This window comes from Pelobates fuscus, chromosome 4, assembly GCF_036172605.1.
Source record: "Pelobates fuscus isolate aPelFus1 chromosome 4, aPelFus1.pri, whole genome shotgun sequence".
In the NCBI taxonomy this organism is placed as follows: domain Eukaryota; kingdom Metazoa; phylum Chordata; class Amphibia; order Anura; family Pelobatidae; genus Pelobates; species Pelobates fuscus.
Window position 1 is genome coordinate 9,980,564 of NC_086320.1, and position 16,370 is coordinate 9,996,933.

General features: G+C 42.3%; 1 protein-coding gene across 1 annotated transcript in view; it reads right to left on the reverse strand.

Annotated features, from left to right (window-relative positions):
- The window catches only part of LOC134608282 (fucolectin-1-like), an 80,160-nt gene extending 64,395 nt beyond the window's left edge, over nucleotides 1–15,765 (reverse strand). Inside the window, exon 1 of the mRNA XM_063450980.1 lies at nucleotides 15,749–15,765. The gene's annotated coding sequence lies outside the window, so the exon portion shown is untranslated. The remainder of the gene's footprint in view (nucleotides 1–15,748) is intronic.
- Between the last annotated feature and the right edge of the window lie 605 nt (nucleotides 15,766–16,370).

Genomic DNA, 16,370 nt, shown 5'->3' on the forward strand with positions numbered 1-16,370 from the left:
AGATTGAACAGCTAAGGAAAGAATTCTCCCCTCCTTGCCTTTCTGTTTCTCAATCACACATAGATCATGCCTTTCCTACCCTTCAGACATTCTCCCCAGCTACTGACCAAGAGGTGGCTGCTCTTCTTTGCTCCTCTCGCCCCACCACTTGCCCGCTCGATCCTGTCCCATCTCACCTTATTAGATCTCTCTCCACTTGTCTCATGCCTTCTCTAACACACATCTTCAACTGCTCGCTCTCCTCTGGCATCGTCCCTGCTGACCTTAAACATGCCACTGTAGTACCTATACTAAAAAAACCATCCCTCGACCCATCCACCCCCTCTAACTACCGTCCCATATCCCTGCTCCCTTTTTCCTCAAAGCTTCTGGAAAGACTTGTCTTTACCCGTGTGTCTCATTTCCTCAATTCCAACTCTCTCCTTGACCCTCTTCAATCTGGCTTCCGCCCTCTCCACTCTACAGAGACTGCCCTTATCAAAGTTACTAATGACCTAATCGCAGCTAAATCCAAAGGCCACTACTCCATACTAATTCTTCTTGACCTCTCAGCGGCCTTTGACACCGTTGATCATGCTCTCCTTCTTCAAACTCTTCAATCGCTTGGTCTCTGTGACTCTGTCCTCTCATGGTTTTCCTCTTATCTCTCCCAACGCTCATTCAGTGTCTCCTTTTCTAATGATACCTCCTCCCCTTGCCCTGTCTCAGTTGGAGTTCCCCAAGGCTCCGTCCTTGGTCCCCTTCTATTTTCTCTTTATACTGCCTCTCTTGGCAAACTTATTACCTCTTTTGGATTTCACTACCACCTGTATGCTGATGACACCCAGCTATATCTCTCCTCCCCGGACCTCTCCCCTGCCGTCCTGCAACGTGTCACTGCTTGCCTTTCTTCCATCTCTGACTGGATGTCCTCCCGCTTTCTGAAACTCAATCTCTCAAAAACTGAGCTCCTTGTCTTTCCTCCTCCTAATACTGATCCTCCTCTTTCGCTCTCCCTCCAAGTTTGTGGTACCAACATCAGTCCATCCTTGCAAGCGCGCTGTCTTGGCGTCATACTTGACTCTGGTCTCACCTTTGAGCCTCACATCCAGCATGTTGCCAAATCCTGTAGATTCCATCTTAAAAACATAGCCCGCATCCGCCCCTTTCTCGCACCAGATACTACCAAGGAGCTTGTCCATGCTCTAGTAATTTCCCGCATGGATTATTGTAACCCTCTCCTGATTGGTCTCCCCAATAGCCGTACTGCACCCTTACAGTCCGTAATGAATGCTGCTGCTAGATTGATTTTCCTCTCTAGTCGTTTCTCTCACACCTCACCCCTCTGCCAGTCCTTACATTGGCTTCCTGTATGCTATAGGAGTCAATTCAAGGTACTAACTCACACCTATAAAGCACTGAACAACTCTAGCCCCTCTTATATCTCCTCACAGATCCATAGGTATGTCCCTTCTCGGTCTCTCCGTTCTGCCCGTGACCACCTCCTGTCCGTTGTCCGCACTCGTACGGCCAACTCGCGCTTGCAGGACTTCTCACGGGCGGCTCCCTTCCTATGGAATAGCCTGCCCACCGCCATCAGACTCTCCCCTAGTCTTGCATCTTTTAAGAAGTGCCTTAAAACCCATCTCTTTAGGAAAGCTTATGGCCTCCAAGACTAACCCTTACCTCACATACCTGTCTCTTGCCCTCTCCTAAAGGGCAGCCCACCTTATTTGATTGTAAATTCCTGTCCTAATGTGTTTTACACCCCACCTCCTATAGAATGTAAGCTCGTTTGAGCAGGGTCCTCTTCAACCTATTGTTCCTGTAAGTTTATTTGTAATTGTCCTATTTATAGTTAAATCCCCCTCTCATAATATTGTAAAGCGCTACGGAATCTGTTGGCGCTATATAAATGGCAATAATAAATAAATAAAAAAAAACCTCGAGGGAAGCACTCACTATCCCCATATGAGATTCTATTTGGGACTGCACCCAGACTAGGTTGTTATTACCCTCAACAGTTACAGCTTCAAACTGCTGTTTTAGTAGATTATGTAACTGAACTTTCAAGTGCTTTGAACAAAATACATGCCCAAGTTTTCTCTTCAATTCATCCCGATTTTGATACGGGTACCCACAACCTGCTTCCCGGAGATTGGGTTCTGGTCAAGAGATTTGTGCGGAAACACACCCTGGAACCAAGATTTGACGGACCATTCCAAGTTCTCCTGATCATTTCAACCTCCGTCAAGTTGGCCGGCAGGCCACATTGGATCCACGCTTCCCATTGCAAGAAGACTCCTGCCCCAGAGGAAGCAGATACCGCACAACCATGTACCTCTGGTACATCATCTCCTTAATTAGCCTAATTAAGGCCCAACAAGTAGCCATTACTAAAGATGCCAGTGGGTATACCTTCTGGTACAATTCCTCATGTACCCGTGTGGCTACATACACTTTTGACTACTGTGACATTGTAGACTGCCCATTCCCTACATCACAAATTCAAACTATCTATAGAGATATCCCTCATGTAAAGGACCCCTATGTTTGTGTAGTTGACAAACAATGGGGGCATAACTGTAACCATTGGGGGGCTGCAGGGTGGAATGCTGGGCCTGCCTGGGGTTACAAACCCAAAAGTGCCTTATCTAAGGTAGATGATCCTGGTAGATCCCTCCTCCAAAGAATGACTCTAAGGAAGCCTGAAGGAGGTACACCCATGAAATTAATCCTAAACATAGAGCATCCCAGTCCAACGGATGCAGACCAGTATGTAATGGGAATGTATTGGAAGAAAGGTTCCTATAACAAATTGGGGCACTTCTACCTAAAAGATATGTGCCACTCTCCAGAGTGGCAAGGGGCCACCCACATGGTCTCAAATCCATTAAAACCACACATCCAGTCCTTTAAAGACATGATGGCCATTGCTAACCCCACCTTTGAAGATACTATGGCCGCTGAAACAGGTTTTAATGATGTTAATTTATGGTTAGAATGGATGAAATACAATGCCAACAAACATAACAGAACCGCATGCTATGTGTGTGGTGGTGCCCGGCCTCACCTCGGCACCGTACCTTTGACCTTGCCAGTAGATATAGAAGAATGCGTTCTGAGTCTTTTTGCCTACCACTACAACTTTAATAGGTCCCTCTGCAAAGCATGGACAGTAGAATACCCTCTCCTAACCAAGGATGTCAAACCCCCAGATGGTGTTACAGTTTACAAGGGAAACTACACCTGTTATGCCAATTATGACGGAATTGGTAAGTTCTTGGGTAACTTCTCCAAAGGGTGTTGTGCCACTTACAGAACTGTCCCTATGTACCTGTTACAATTCCATACTAGGTCATTAGGGGATATTTACTGGTTGTGTGGGGATTTACAGCTAAGATCCAGAATGGACAAGGAATGGTGGGGGGAGTGTACTCTGGCTAAAGCCATCATGCCTATACATATTATCTCTGACACACACCCTGACATACATGAGTCCATACACACACCAGCCAAGGTTAAGCGTGAAGCCCCAGTAAGAGGCAGTTTTGACCCCCACATTTACATTGATGCCATTGGGGTGCCTAGGGGGGTGCCTAATGAATTTAAAGCAAGAGATGAGGTTGCTGCGGGGTTTGAATCACTTTTTACCATAGTTACTGCAAACAAGAATTTAAATTGGATCAATTACATTTATTACAACCAACAATGCTTTGTTAACTACACCAGAGATGCCCTCCAGGGTTTAGCCGAACAGTTGCAGGCCACATCCCAAATGTCCTTCCAGAACAGAATGGCCTTAGACATGATTCTTGCTGAGAAGGGGGGCGTATGTAAAATACTGCCCGACACCATGACCTGTTGTACTTACATTCCAGAAAACACAGGTCCTAATGGTAAAGTCACCATGGCCATAGAGAAATTAAATAAACTCTCTGAAGAGTTAAAGAGGAATTCTGGGGTGAAAGATCCCTGGGAAAGGTGGTTTGGTTGGATGACAGGGTGGCAAAAAGCTTTAATTCACATTGGTATGGCATTACTAATTTTTATTTTTATTCTCGCTCTTCTCGTTTGTTGTGTCCTCCCCTGTCTGAGAAAATTCCTACAGAAGACTGTAGACCAAGCGGCACCAACTTTTGCACATCTGACAGTTGATGACCAAGATTTCCAAGATTTCAACTCACCCTGTATACCGCTGCAAACTATCCCTTTTACTGATAAAGTGCAAGAGTTTTAGGTAGGGAACCAGCTTAGGGACAGCGTCCGTCTCTATGGAACTGACTGCCGTGCGGAGATGTGGTGGACAAGCCACCGCGGGATACCAGCGGAGTGAAGAGATTTCCTGACCGTATTGACGGATGTGCTGCAGCCTATTAGGGAAAGGAAGGGACAGAATTGCACTTTGCAATAACACCTAGCTAGCGGTCACGGGGTTTCTGTGCCTTTGGGCTAACACGTCTTCTGGTATTAACAAATAAAGTTTATCTTTTTTTAGAGTCTAACATTTCATAGGGGGGACTGATGTAGAATTATTAAAAACCTTTATTAAACCTTTATTAAATTTTTGCACTAACTCCATTTAACTTCATTATATGACAGATTTTCCTAACAGCATTTAGAATATTAGAAAGAGAATGTATTGTATGTATTTTCTAGAAGGATATGACTAACACCGGAATTATCAAGTTCCTGTAACATGAAACAAAGTATACCATAGCTAGCTCATGAGAAACTGCTCTAATGAAATGTTCTTTCATAAAAAAGGCCCTGAACCTGACCCCGAGTCTGACATCACTAACTACCCAAAATGACGCCCAAAGCCCCCCTCCCATCGAGTAAAGCCTCGTGCTAAGTAAGATGGCGCCTGAACCATCGTGTCCACACCCGTGTCCAAGATGACGCCACCTCTCGGTGGGAGGACACTTAGCCAGCCACTTAGTACTTGAGCCAATTAATAGTATTGATGGGCGGACATTGACATAGCCACTTAACACCTAACCCAATTAATGATGTTTATTTGTTGTTATCTTGATATTCAATGATGATGTAATATTGCTCTTATAAGGGTCTGCGAGCCCGCTTTTTATCCAGATGCCATTAAATTTTCTCGAAGTTATTTTAACCTGAACTCCGTGTGTCAGTGTGAATTTACTTCTGCGTATACGCAATTTAATCATCTCAGATTTGGACAGGAACAGATAGACATTTAAACATATTTGTTTATTCAAAATAATCTATATCATTAGTATGAAACTAAATCTTTTCCTTTATTGAGTTTATGAAATATGATCTTTAGCCATTACTATATATAATAATAGCGCTATCAAGAAAAATTTATTTTTTTTTAAAACAAAAGTTTATACCTGGATGTTATCTTATTGAGTTATCTTGTTATCTTGTTATCTTATTTACTAATATATATTAATGTTTATCAATATATAAGACTTTGCTATCTATACTTGGCACACTTGTGATGCTCTTTGCACTTTGTTATAATTAAGCACTTTTCAGCCATCACCATAATCACTTTATGCACTTTTTTCAGCATTGTCACTTTTTTTCAGCATTGTCACTTTAATTGTAGAATTAGCCACTTTATACACAGCGGCAACAAGGCTCATCATTATTGAGTTACACCTACAATTTCCACTTCTTCCATAGCATGGCTATATTTAGCTATTCTTTATTTCTTCTATTTATAACACTATCTTCAATACTGTTTTCTTTAAGGCATTAAGCCTTTCGTATCACTGCGGTGGATATTTCCTGTATCTACATATGTAGCCATGGGAACGAGCCGCCCGTCATCACGCTCGTACGTTATGACGTCACTTAGGGGGGCGGAGCTTATGCACGCATGCGCACGGCACTCAGCAGAACGCCAAAGGCAACACAATACACCTGGGGTAAGCTTTTTTACCACTAATTATTCACTAATGCATCTAATTTAGTCTGTATATATTTGTTTGTTTTTTCATGCCATTTTATATGTCTTTATCCTGAGGAAAGTCCACAAGCTGGACTGAAACGTCGATCTATTTTAAAAGAATTAAATAAAGCATTGAAGATTTTAATCTCCAACCGTGAGTGCAGCCCCATGTATTGTTTTTCTTTAAATACACATATATATATATACACACACATATATATATATATATACACACACACATACATATATATATATATACACACACACACACATATATATATATATACACACACATAAATATATATATATATATATATATATATATATAAATAATTAGACTCCTTGCACTCACGCTGAATATTCATAATAGAATGTTACATTTACTTGCCGGGTGCCAGTCCTATGGGGATGTTGATATTCACATAACTGATAGAAGCATGGTCTGCACTCACGGTCTGATACAAAAAAAATCTTTATTTCATCTAATAAAAAAGTCGACGTTTCGGTCCGCACAGGGACCTTCCTCAGGACAAAGTGACTGAACACTTTGTCCTGAGGAAGGTCCCTGTGCGGACCGAAACGTCGATTTTTTTTTTTTTAAATTAGATGAAATAAAAAAATTTTTGTATCAGAAGACCGTGAGTACAGCCCATGCTTCTATCAGTTATGTGAATATATATATATATATATATATATATATGTGTTGTGTTTATATATTACTCCATCATCTGGGGTGGCAAGACATAGCTTAACATATTATTGGTTAATATATATGTATTAAGGCAATTTGGCCTGGATTTGTGGGAGGTGCTTAGTATCCACTCCTAGCCTACTTAAGGCACACCCCTTACCTTGCTCCTTACCGTTCGAGGTCAGCGTTGAATGAGGATCCACTTCCGGGTTCTCTCAGACGCCATCTTGGTTTTCATTATCCACAAGTTTTTCCACGGCAAGCTGTGTTCAGGAATCCTGTTTCAGGCCTTTCCGTCCGTCCAGCTTCTTCTGACCCCGGTCATCGTCGTAGATCGTGTCCCAGGGACTCCTAAACCGGAAATTAGACCTACCGGTCACGCCAGGATCGGTTCCCATGGCGCACGGTACAGCACGGATCCTCGCTTTACGGTTTTTCCCTGTTATGCCGCAAATTGAACAAGCCGTTCGCGGCTTCATTTCGTACGGTTATTCGGCGAATCATATATTAGCTAAAGTGATCATTTCGCATGAAACTGTTCCCGTGCTACAGTGAAACAAGTTATCATTTCGGTTGTTTTGCCGTTCGGCACTTAATTTATGATATGCTTAAACACGCTTGCTGTTCGCATAAAATTCATATATTTAAACTATTCGTCCCAGCTTCTGTTTCCCTTCACATTGGGTTTCGGTTTTCTTTCTATGTATTACGAATTACATTTAATCATTTCATGTATATACCATTCGGTTAACGATTTGCTTGATTATTTCCATTACTGTTTAAAGGTATGAGTATTCTATCAATGTCCATACAAAACCAGCTAACATATCTGTATGGATCATTTTGACTCCCACGCTTTCAGGGGTCTTCCATACTTATCCATTTCATTCAAGCTAGTTCAGCCTACATTACAGGCCTCATTTCTGTTTTTTAAACTACGACACATACATAAGGATACAGTTTTCCTTTTCCAAATAATTAATTCTCGGGTTGAATCACACGTACTGATCCAACCAATCATACGTCTTTTACAGTACAGTAATATATATATATAACTTTACATCATTTTTAAAGCATTGTGTTTATCCCTGCCACATTTGTTATTATATAAACAACATAATGCTGTTTAAACATAGGCCACGGCCTCCCTAACCCCATCCTCTTATTCTACTTGACACCTGTGGCGGAACCAACCTCGCCACTGTGCACTGGAGAAGCCTGGTTGCTCGCCTGCTCCCTTTAGACTATGGCCCCTGTTCTTTTTCCCTGCAGAAAGGCTGGTTTGTGCCTTTCTGCGGACTGTTAAAGCCATGCTACCCCAGATAGCTATGCCATGGAGCCCAGCCGTATACTGAAAGACTGTATGAAAGACTTTGGCTCCATGGTGATTGAACTGTATGTATGTGATCTGAGCGCCATCCGATAATAATGTGGGGATAGGTAGAATGTCTGTATTTTATGTAATAAATGTAACCTTGTGTATTTTATTGTATTTTACTGTCTTTTTACTGCCACGTGCTTAATGGAATTTTGCCTCTGTCCTTGGAGATAATTGGATTACTTCTCAATTATCTCCAGGATAGAAGACTCTGTGGAACTGGTTTTGGGCAGAAAAGCCATGCTTCATTTGGTCACAAAGGACTTCGATCTATCTTTTGAACCAATGGACCAATTTGGATGATTTTGACATATGTTTGTATTTGGAGTATGCTGATTTGGAAAATTTAGTTTATGTGAATTTATTTAATTTTATGTGAATCTGATGCATACTTTCAAAGTTATGAATAATGTGGAAAAACTGTATTCCTCTGCCTGTGATAATTATATCACCCATTGTGTTCAGTAATCATATCACAGGCAGAGGGGAGGATTTTGTGTGGGAGTGTCTGTGTGTATTGTACGGATTGATTGGTTGTTCTGTAAATCCCTGTGGGCAGAACTATGTTTGTGGATTGGGAATAAAAGAGGCTGTATGTGCCAGTACAGTCAGTTCTGCTTGACCCTCAAAACGAAGTGTTGTCTCGTTACTGGGGGAATCTGCTACAAGGGATTGCTATGCTAGTCATACTCCCTTGCTATATCACTACTAAGCTCTTGTAAGAGCTTGTTCCTGCCTTGGTCTCTGGAGGAGTCTACAGTGGTAATGGTGTCGGCTGGAGTGCTTGGAGCCCTCAGGAAGCACTAGGAGCATCCTTCAACGGAGGTACCCAGTCGGGGTGCCCGTCGATCCGTTAAAACACCCATCATACATTCCCCACTGTTTTAGACAGAATTGTGCATTAAAGCCACGGAATCACTTTGCCTTGGTAACACATTTATATTCCTATGGTATATCACTACATTTCATTTACCAAGTAATACGCCAGCAAGCCCTTAAAAACATCGCTGGTACAGGCTACACAGTCTACTTCATTCCCACACAGTCCACACTCATTATACTACTCTCTTTTTACCCATTTCAGGCTGTCCAGGTTTAAATATATTTTCACCACACGTTTTTTTCTGTGAGATATTCATACTACCAGGTACGTACACCTGCTCATATGGTATTCTGCCATACATTTCATTTCTCCCCCCTAGGTTAAAGTACTGGCAATAGGGTCATAGGCTTCCCAATAGGTATTTACCCCTTCTTGGCAATTGCCATCAGTTAGTGGTCCCGCAAGGCCAACACCCCGCCTCAACGTTTCAGAGGCAAACACCCATCGGGCCACACGTTAGCTAGCCGCCTCGCATGTTGCATAGAGAGGGCCTCACCTGTCACTCCCTTTCCCTGCTTTTCTGTGTTACAGTCACTGAGAGGCCTAAAATTCCTGCCACTACGACGGGTGGCCTCAAATCCCCTCGTGCCAACGCATAGAGCCTCTCAAGCCACTTGGCAACTAGTAGGGCCTCACCTGTCACCAAACAGGTGTAATGTTTCGCCATCCGGCTTAGCTAGCCTGCCAGTACGATTTGGTGGTTTTCATACACTAATTAATTGTTTTGTTTGTAGTATGTCTCAGAAAGGGGTAGAGGATTTCTCCCTGCCTAGCACTCCGGCTAGAGCGATCACTCCTACACAAGGAGGAGAGGTAACTAGTCCAGCATCGATCAGATCCTGGACGATCCCTCGTATAACTACGAAATTGAGGAGACGGCAAACCCCCTACCCCGCTACAGCAAGGAAAGCAGAACTTTTCAAACTGCTACGTACCTCAACAAACAACATGGATGCCGGGGAAGGACCTAGCCAGTCCAACCCAGGAGACATACATTCCATGTTGTCTTCACTCATGGCGTACATGAGCAAGGTCAACTCCAGGCTGGAGAAACTTGAGTCGGTCACCACGGCCCTTACTCAAGCAGGGCCACCCGCTGCTGCTTCACAAGCACCAGCCGACTTGCTATTAGTTGCTCCAACCTTCACCCTGGATGACCAGGTGATGCACTGAGCACATAAAAAGAGATATCCTGGAATGTAAAGACGTCAACCTGGCTTCCCTGCTGATTGCCTCCCAGGATATTGTGGAAAATAAGACTTATGCTTATGATGATGTGTCTGTTGTTGCCAGATCTAGGGACGCCCGCCTAAACAGAAAACTGACTATCCCTGAGTTTGTAATGGCCTTTGGTATTTACCGGGATGTCATCTGTGCGGTCTATCCCAATAGAAGAGAGGAGTTTGGTCTTTATATGCACAAGCTGGTAGACCTGGGCAACAAATATGGTGGTTCAGCCTTTTATGACTACCATAGGTATTTTTCTGCAAAAGTGTCTGGAGCCTTCTCCCAGTATGGAACAAGATCCAACTGGGGAAGGATTGATACCGTCATATTTTGCAGACACTTTGCAGGTCTAAGAACACCGGCTTGTGCATACTGCTCCTCTACAGCCCATACGACAAATTTCTGTCCCAACACGGCGGACGAATATGCCTCCACGCAAGGAGCTAGTTCCTCTGGTGTTTCAGAGAAATGGTCAAGAGACAAACTGGGACGCCCAATCAAGTTTCTGGGCAAGTCCCAGATATATAATAATTTTAATGTTGGGTCTTGTAATTATAGCGGTTGCAGATTATTGCATATCTGTTTAAAATGTTTTAGGGCACATGCAAAAACTATGTGTCCAAATAAAATGTACTCTAAGCCGTACCTAATGTCCATTAATATGCCGGTATTTACTGCATTTATGTCACATAACCCGTCTAAACACTTGGTGGACTTTCTTATCTCTGGTTTAACAGAAGGCTTCCACACGGGTATTCTGCACATACCACCCGGGACTCTGGAATGCCCTAATCTACAATCCACACAACACAACCCCACAGCGGTTGACACTCTCATAGCCCAAGAAGTGCCTGAGGGTTTTGTATTGGGGCCTTTCAAAGCTCCTCCATTCATAGAATGGCGCACTTACCCCATTGGTATTGTCACAGGGAAATCTTCCCTTAAACAGAGACTCATCATTGACTTGTCTGCACCACACTCGGCCAACCCCAGTCTTAACTCCCTCATACCCTTCGAAGAATTCTCCCTGCAATACACCACCACAGATCACGCCATTATAGCTATCATACAAGCAGGGGTCGGAGCCTGGCTTAGTAAGACCGATATTACTAATGCCTTTAAATTGCTGCCAATCCACCCCACACTGTGGCACCTGCATGGCATCAAGTGGGCCGGGAACTACTATTTTTTCTCCCGTTTAACTTTTGGGTCCAAAAGTAGCCCAGCTATTTTCGACACATTTTCCGAAGCATTGTGCTGGTTACTATTGAACATAGCCAGATGCCCTACGGTATTACATTACCTGGACGATTTCTTACTGGTCGAGGAAAATACTTCCCCTCCTAGTAGCCTCAAAGCTACCACCAAGCTATTCGAGCAACTAGGTGTACCAATCTCCCCTAAGAAAACGGAGGGGCCAGACTTTCCTGGGTGTTAAATTAGACTCAACCACAATGCAAGTAAGCCTACCACACGACAAGATAAAGAACATTCTTACCTACATCAACCACTACCTTCAGCTCGGTACTTGCAACCGCAAAGAGCTACAGTCCCTGCTGGGATCACTAAATTTTGCCATGCGTATCATACCTCAAGGCCGCTCCTTCATATCACGACTCTTATATCTTTTTCCACACTTACTACACGCCACACACAGGTTGTCCTTAGATACCCAAGCTACGGCAGACTTACGCATGTGGAAGAGATTTTTAACCACTTGGAATGGTAAAAGTATGTTCCTCCTTCAATTGACTGACTCATCACCTACCATTTGGTCAGATGCGGCATCTACCACAGGTTTTGCAGCAATTTTTGGGAACGAATGGCTTTGGGGCAGCTGGCCTACAGCAGTTCAGGACTTTGAAGGTTTTTCCACTACCTCAGCTCTCATTGAGATCTATCCCATCGTGGCGGCTGCCGTAGCATGGGGTCATTTATGGGCAAATATGCCAGTTTGTTGTTACTCAGACAACCAGGCAACCTGTCGCATCATCAACAAAGGTCGTTCCAAATCCCTTACGATCATGAGATTTCTGAGGAAACTCACTTGGTTGGCAGCTTGTCATAATTTCTTTCTTTATTGTTTCCATGTTCCAGGTATATGTAACACAGCTGCTGACAGTTTGTCTCGTTTTAAATTTCAGGCTTTTCATCAAGCACTCCCGGCAGCTGCGCCCACAGCCACCACCACTCCAACATTTCAACAACTAATACTGGACTAGACACCATCATGCATCATAGCAGGACACTGTCCCAATTGGCACTATCAAAAAATACACACAAAACATACGACAGGGCTTTTACACTATTCAAAAGATTCCTTTTGGAACATAACATCATGCAACCATTTGTTATGACATCTTTTTGGGGTTTTGCTTCTTTTTGCCACCTTAAACTCAAAATGTCATATAACACCATCAAACTTTATCTCACAGGCATTCAACACCATATGCTAATCTTACAACCAAACAACACTAGTTTCATGGGCTCTCACCAGATTAAGAATATACTCAGAGGCATTCAGAAATCTGAACCCACATGTACATCACAGAGGCTACCCATAGACAACCATATCTTCAAAACATTGTCTAACCTGCTTGATTTAAAACCTTTTGACACCAATACAAATTCTGTCATCAAAGCAGCAATATACATAGCTTTCTATGGATTCCTAGACCTAGAGAGTTCACTACAACCAACACAACACAATCTACTCCTATTCTCCTCTATTCCCACTTAACAAAACACATGGATCATTACATCCTGACTCTACCCCACTCCAAAACCAGTCAGCAGTACCAGTAAACATTCCATACTATCCCACGCACAACAGGTGGTGCCCCGTCAGGGTTCTTGATGCATACATACAGCATAATAATTTACTACCATCACAACCATTACTACTATTACAAAGTTCGGTACTCAACCACTACAACCTTCATGACCTACGTCAGGTCTTTGCTCACTCAACTGGGCCTCAACGCAGCTAACTACTCAGGGCACTCCTTCCGCATAGGAGCAGCATCCACAGCCTCCAGTGTAAACATCCCAACTCATGTTATCAAAACACTGGGGCGCTGGAAGTCATCCGCTTACTCACGATACATACCGAACCCAGTACAAGAATTAAGGGATGCTTTCAAAAACATGTCTGGTTGATATATGTGTCTGTATTGGTTGTCTGTATTAAATTTGATTACTTAAATTACCTCATCGTCGGTTCCGGCACACCAACCCGACTTGCCCTTTTTACTATCCGACATTTAATTATGGTATTTCACTCTGTACTATCATGAGCACCTAACACAAGTATTAAGACAATTTGGCGTGGATTTGTGGGAGGTGCTTGGTATCCACTCCTAGCCGACTTAAGGCACACCCCTTACCTTGCTCCTTACCGTTCGAGGTCAGCGTTGAATGACCCTCCCACCACACCACATTTTAACATTTATTTCCTTTCTATTTCTTTTTCCTATTTCTTTTTCTTTTTCCTTTTTTCTTTTTACCTCACCGTCGGTCCCCTGCCACCATTTAATTATGGTATTTCACTCTGTACTCTTATGAGCACCTAATATATATATGTATATATATATATATATATATATATATATAATTATTTTTTTCTAATATAAAATATTCGTCCTTTCAGGACAATCTCACTGACACACACAAGCTCATTGATACACAACCTCATAGACAAACATACAATCTTACTGATATACATAAGCTCATTGACATAAAAACCCAAGTTCACAGATGCACACAAATAAGCTCACTGACAGACAATCTCACTGACAAGCTTATTGGTATACTCACACAAATGTAGTACAGACAAACTCTAACATGCACAAGCTTACTACAGACAAGCTTACTGTCACACACACATGCTCACTGACACACACATGCTCACTACAGACAAGTTCACTGACACATGCTCCATACAGAAATTGACACATGCATGCTCCCTACAGAAAAGCTCTCTGACACAATCATGTTCACTAAAGAAAAGCTCATTGACACACACATGTTCCCTACAGAAGAGCTTACTGACACATACATGCTCACCAAAAACAAACTTACTGACACACAAATGCTCACCACAAACAAGCTTACTGACACACACATGCTCACCACAGACAAGCTCACTGACACACACACATGCTTCCAACAGACAAGCCCCCTGACACACACATGCTCACTACAGACATGCTCGCTGACACACACACACATACAAGCTCACTCATTAGCAACCACACACACACAAGTTCACTCACTAGCAGGCACACACACACACACAAGCTCACTCACTAACAGGCACACACACACAAGCTTACTCAGTCACACACACACAAGCTCATTACAGACAAGCTCACTGATACACACATGCTCAACACAGACAAGCTCACTGACACACACATGCTTCCAACAGACAAACCCTCTGACACACACACTCACTACAGACAAGCTCACTGACACACACAAACAAGCTCACTCACTAGCAGGCACACACACACAAGCTCACTTACTAGCAGGCACACGCACACAAGCTCACTCACTAGCAGCCACACACGCTCACTCACTAGCAGGCACACACACAAGCTCACTTACTAGCAGGCACACACACACACACAAGCTCACTACAGACAAGCTGAGAGAAAGAAGGAGGAGGGCCCCCAACTGACCACCCAATTCGGTGCACTGCCCAGTCCAAAGGACCCATCTGGCCGGCGTCAGCATAAATTAGTGGTGGAACTCTTGGCTTTAAGCCTATCACTGGTGTCCAAATCAATCCTTCCTTATCAGTACGTCGGCTGTGACAAGGAGGGAGGTGGCAGTGCGCATGGGCACCTAGGACACAACTTCACTTTTAAAACATTTTAACCCTGTAAGGTAAGAGCGTGCCCAGAGACTCATTGAGATGAAATAGTTTTAGGAGTGGAGTGTCCCTTTAATAAGGGGCGCTGATTAGGTTTATTTTTTTTATTAACGATGTGTTATGAATATTCCTGGTCATATGAGTTAGTGATTTATTAAACATAAGAATTTGAAAACATGACCTTTTAAAGTAGAGGTTAAAACGTGTTCATATTTAAAGGGACTCGCACTTCCCAGGTTAATATTCCGTTTACGTCTCCCTGATTCACTGTATGAACGTATCTACTTACATGTACCTACCTTGTGAAGTCTAAAATAAAGCATTTATAAAAAGTTATTTCTATGGAATAAGAATGGGTTATAGAAACAGAAAACTGGTAATTCCTTCAGTTATAAATATTTGTGACATTTCATTTGTTTTTGGGCAAATAATTACTTATAACCTCCTGTTCTGTAAACATTAAATTATTTCCCACCCACTTATCTATCAGGGGTTTACTGCTTCTTCTACCCCCAACATGATCTTTATTGTATTACCTTTCCAATCTCCCGCACTGTGTGTATAGTTATAATGTATTCTTAATACAACAGGGAGAGAAATCTAATAAACATTACTATTATTATTGCATTAAATATAATCCCTGTGGCTAATATTTCACTGGGTAAAACATAATGAAGAGACTTGCATGGCTGATATTATTACCCCTGTCCACCTTTTACTTTTTAGTTAATATTTAGTAAAATTGTATCAGAGCCTTGCATGATAAAATAATCAGGACTCACCTTAATCACCCTTTATCCCTTCTGTAACCCAGGGTTCCTTAAGCCGTGGTTTTTATATAAATCCAGTGCCCTCACACATTAGAACTCCTCCCTAAGGACGAAGGCAATTGTTCAACGTAACGTAAACAAAACCTGGCACTTAACTATATGTCTGTTCAATCATAATTCACCTTTCATATTAAGTGCACCCACATGTATCCTTTTGTTCACGAGAAACAGGGCTTTCATAAGTGTGGGAAATTAAGAAATTGTTTGATTTTCTTGTTCTGCGCGGCATTTTAACTCTGAATGTAATAATACTGTAACATTTTACTGCAATAAAATAAACATATTTTTGTTCAGTGATGTCTCACAAGTAGAACCATACCCCCCATGTACAGGTTCTATGGGGTTTTGAAAATTTACAGGGTCAAATATAGGGCTTTCTCCTTTTATGGTTTTTTTTTAACATTGAAATTTGCCAGATTGGTAATGTTGCCTTTGAGAGCACATGGCAGCCCAGGGATGAAAATTAATAAAATTACTTAATTATGTCAAAAGATTACATAAATATACTCATAGAATTTAAAAAAAAATGATATATAAATATATATATACACACACAGCTGTAATCAAAATTATT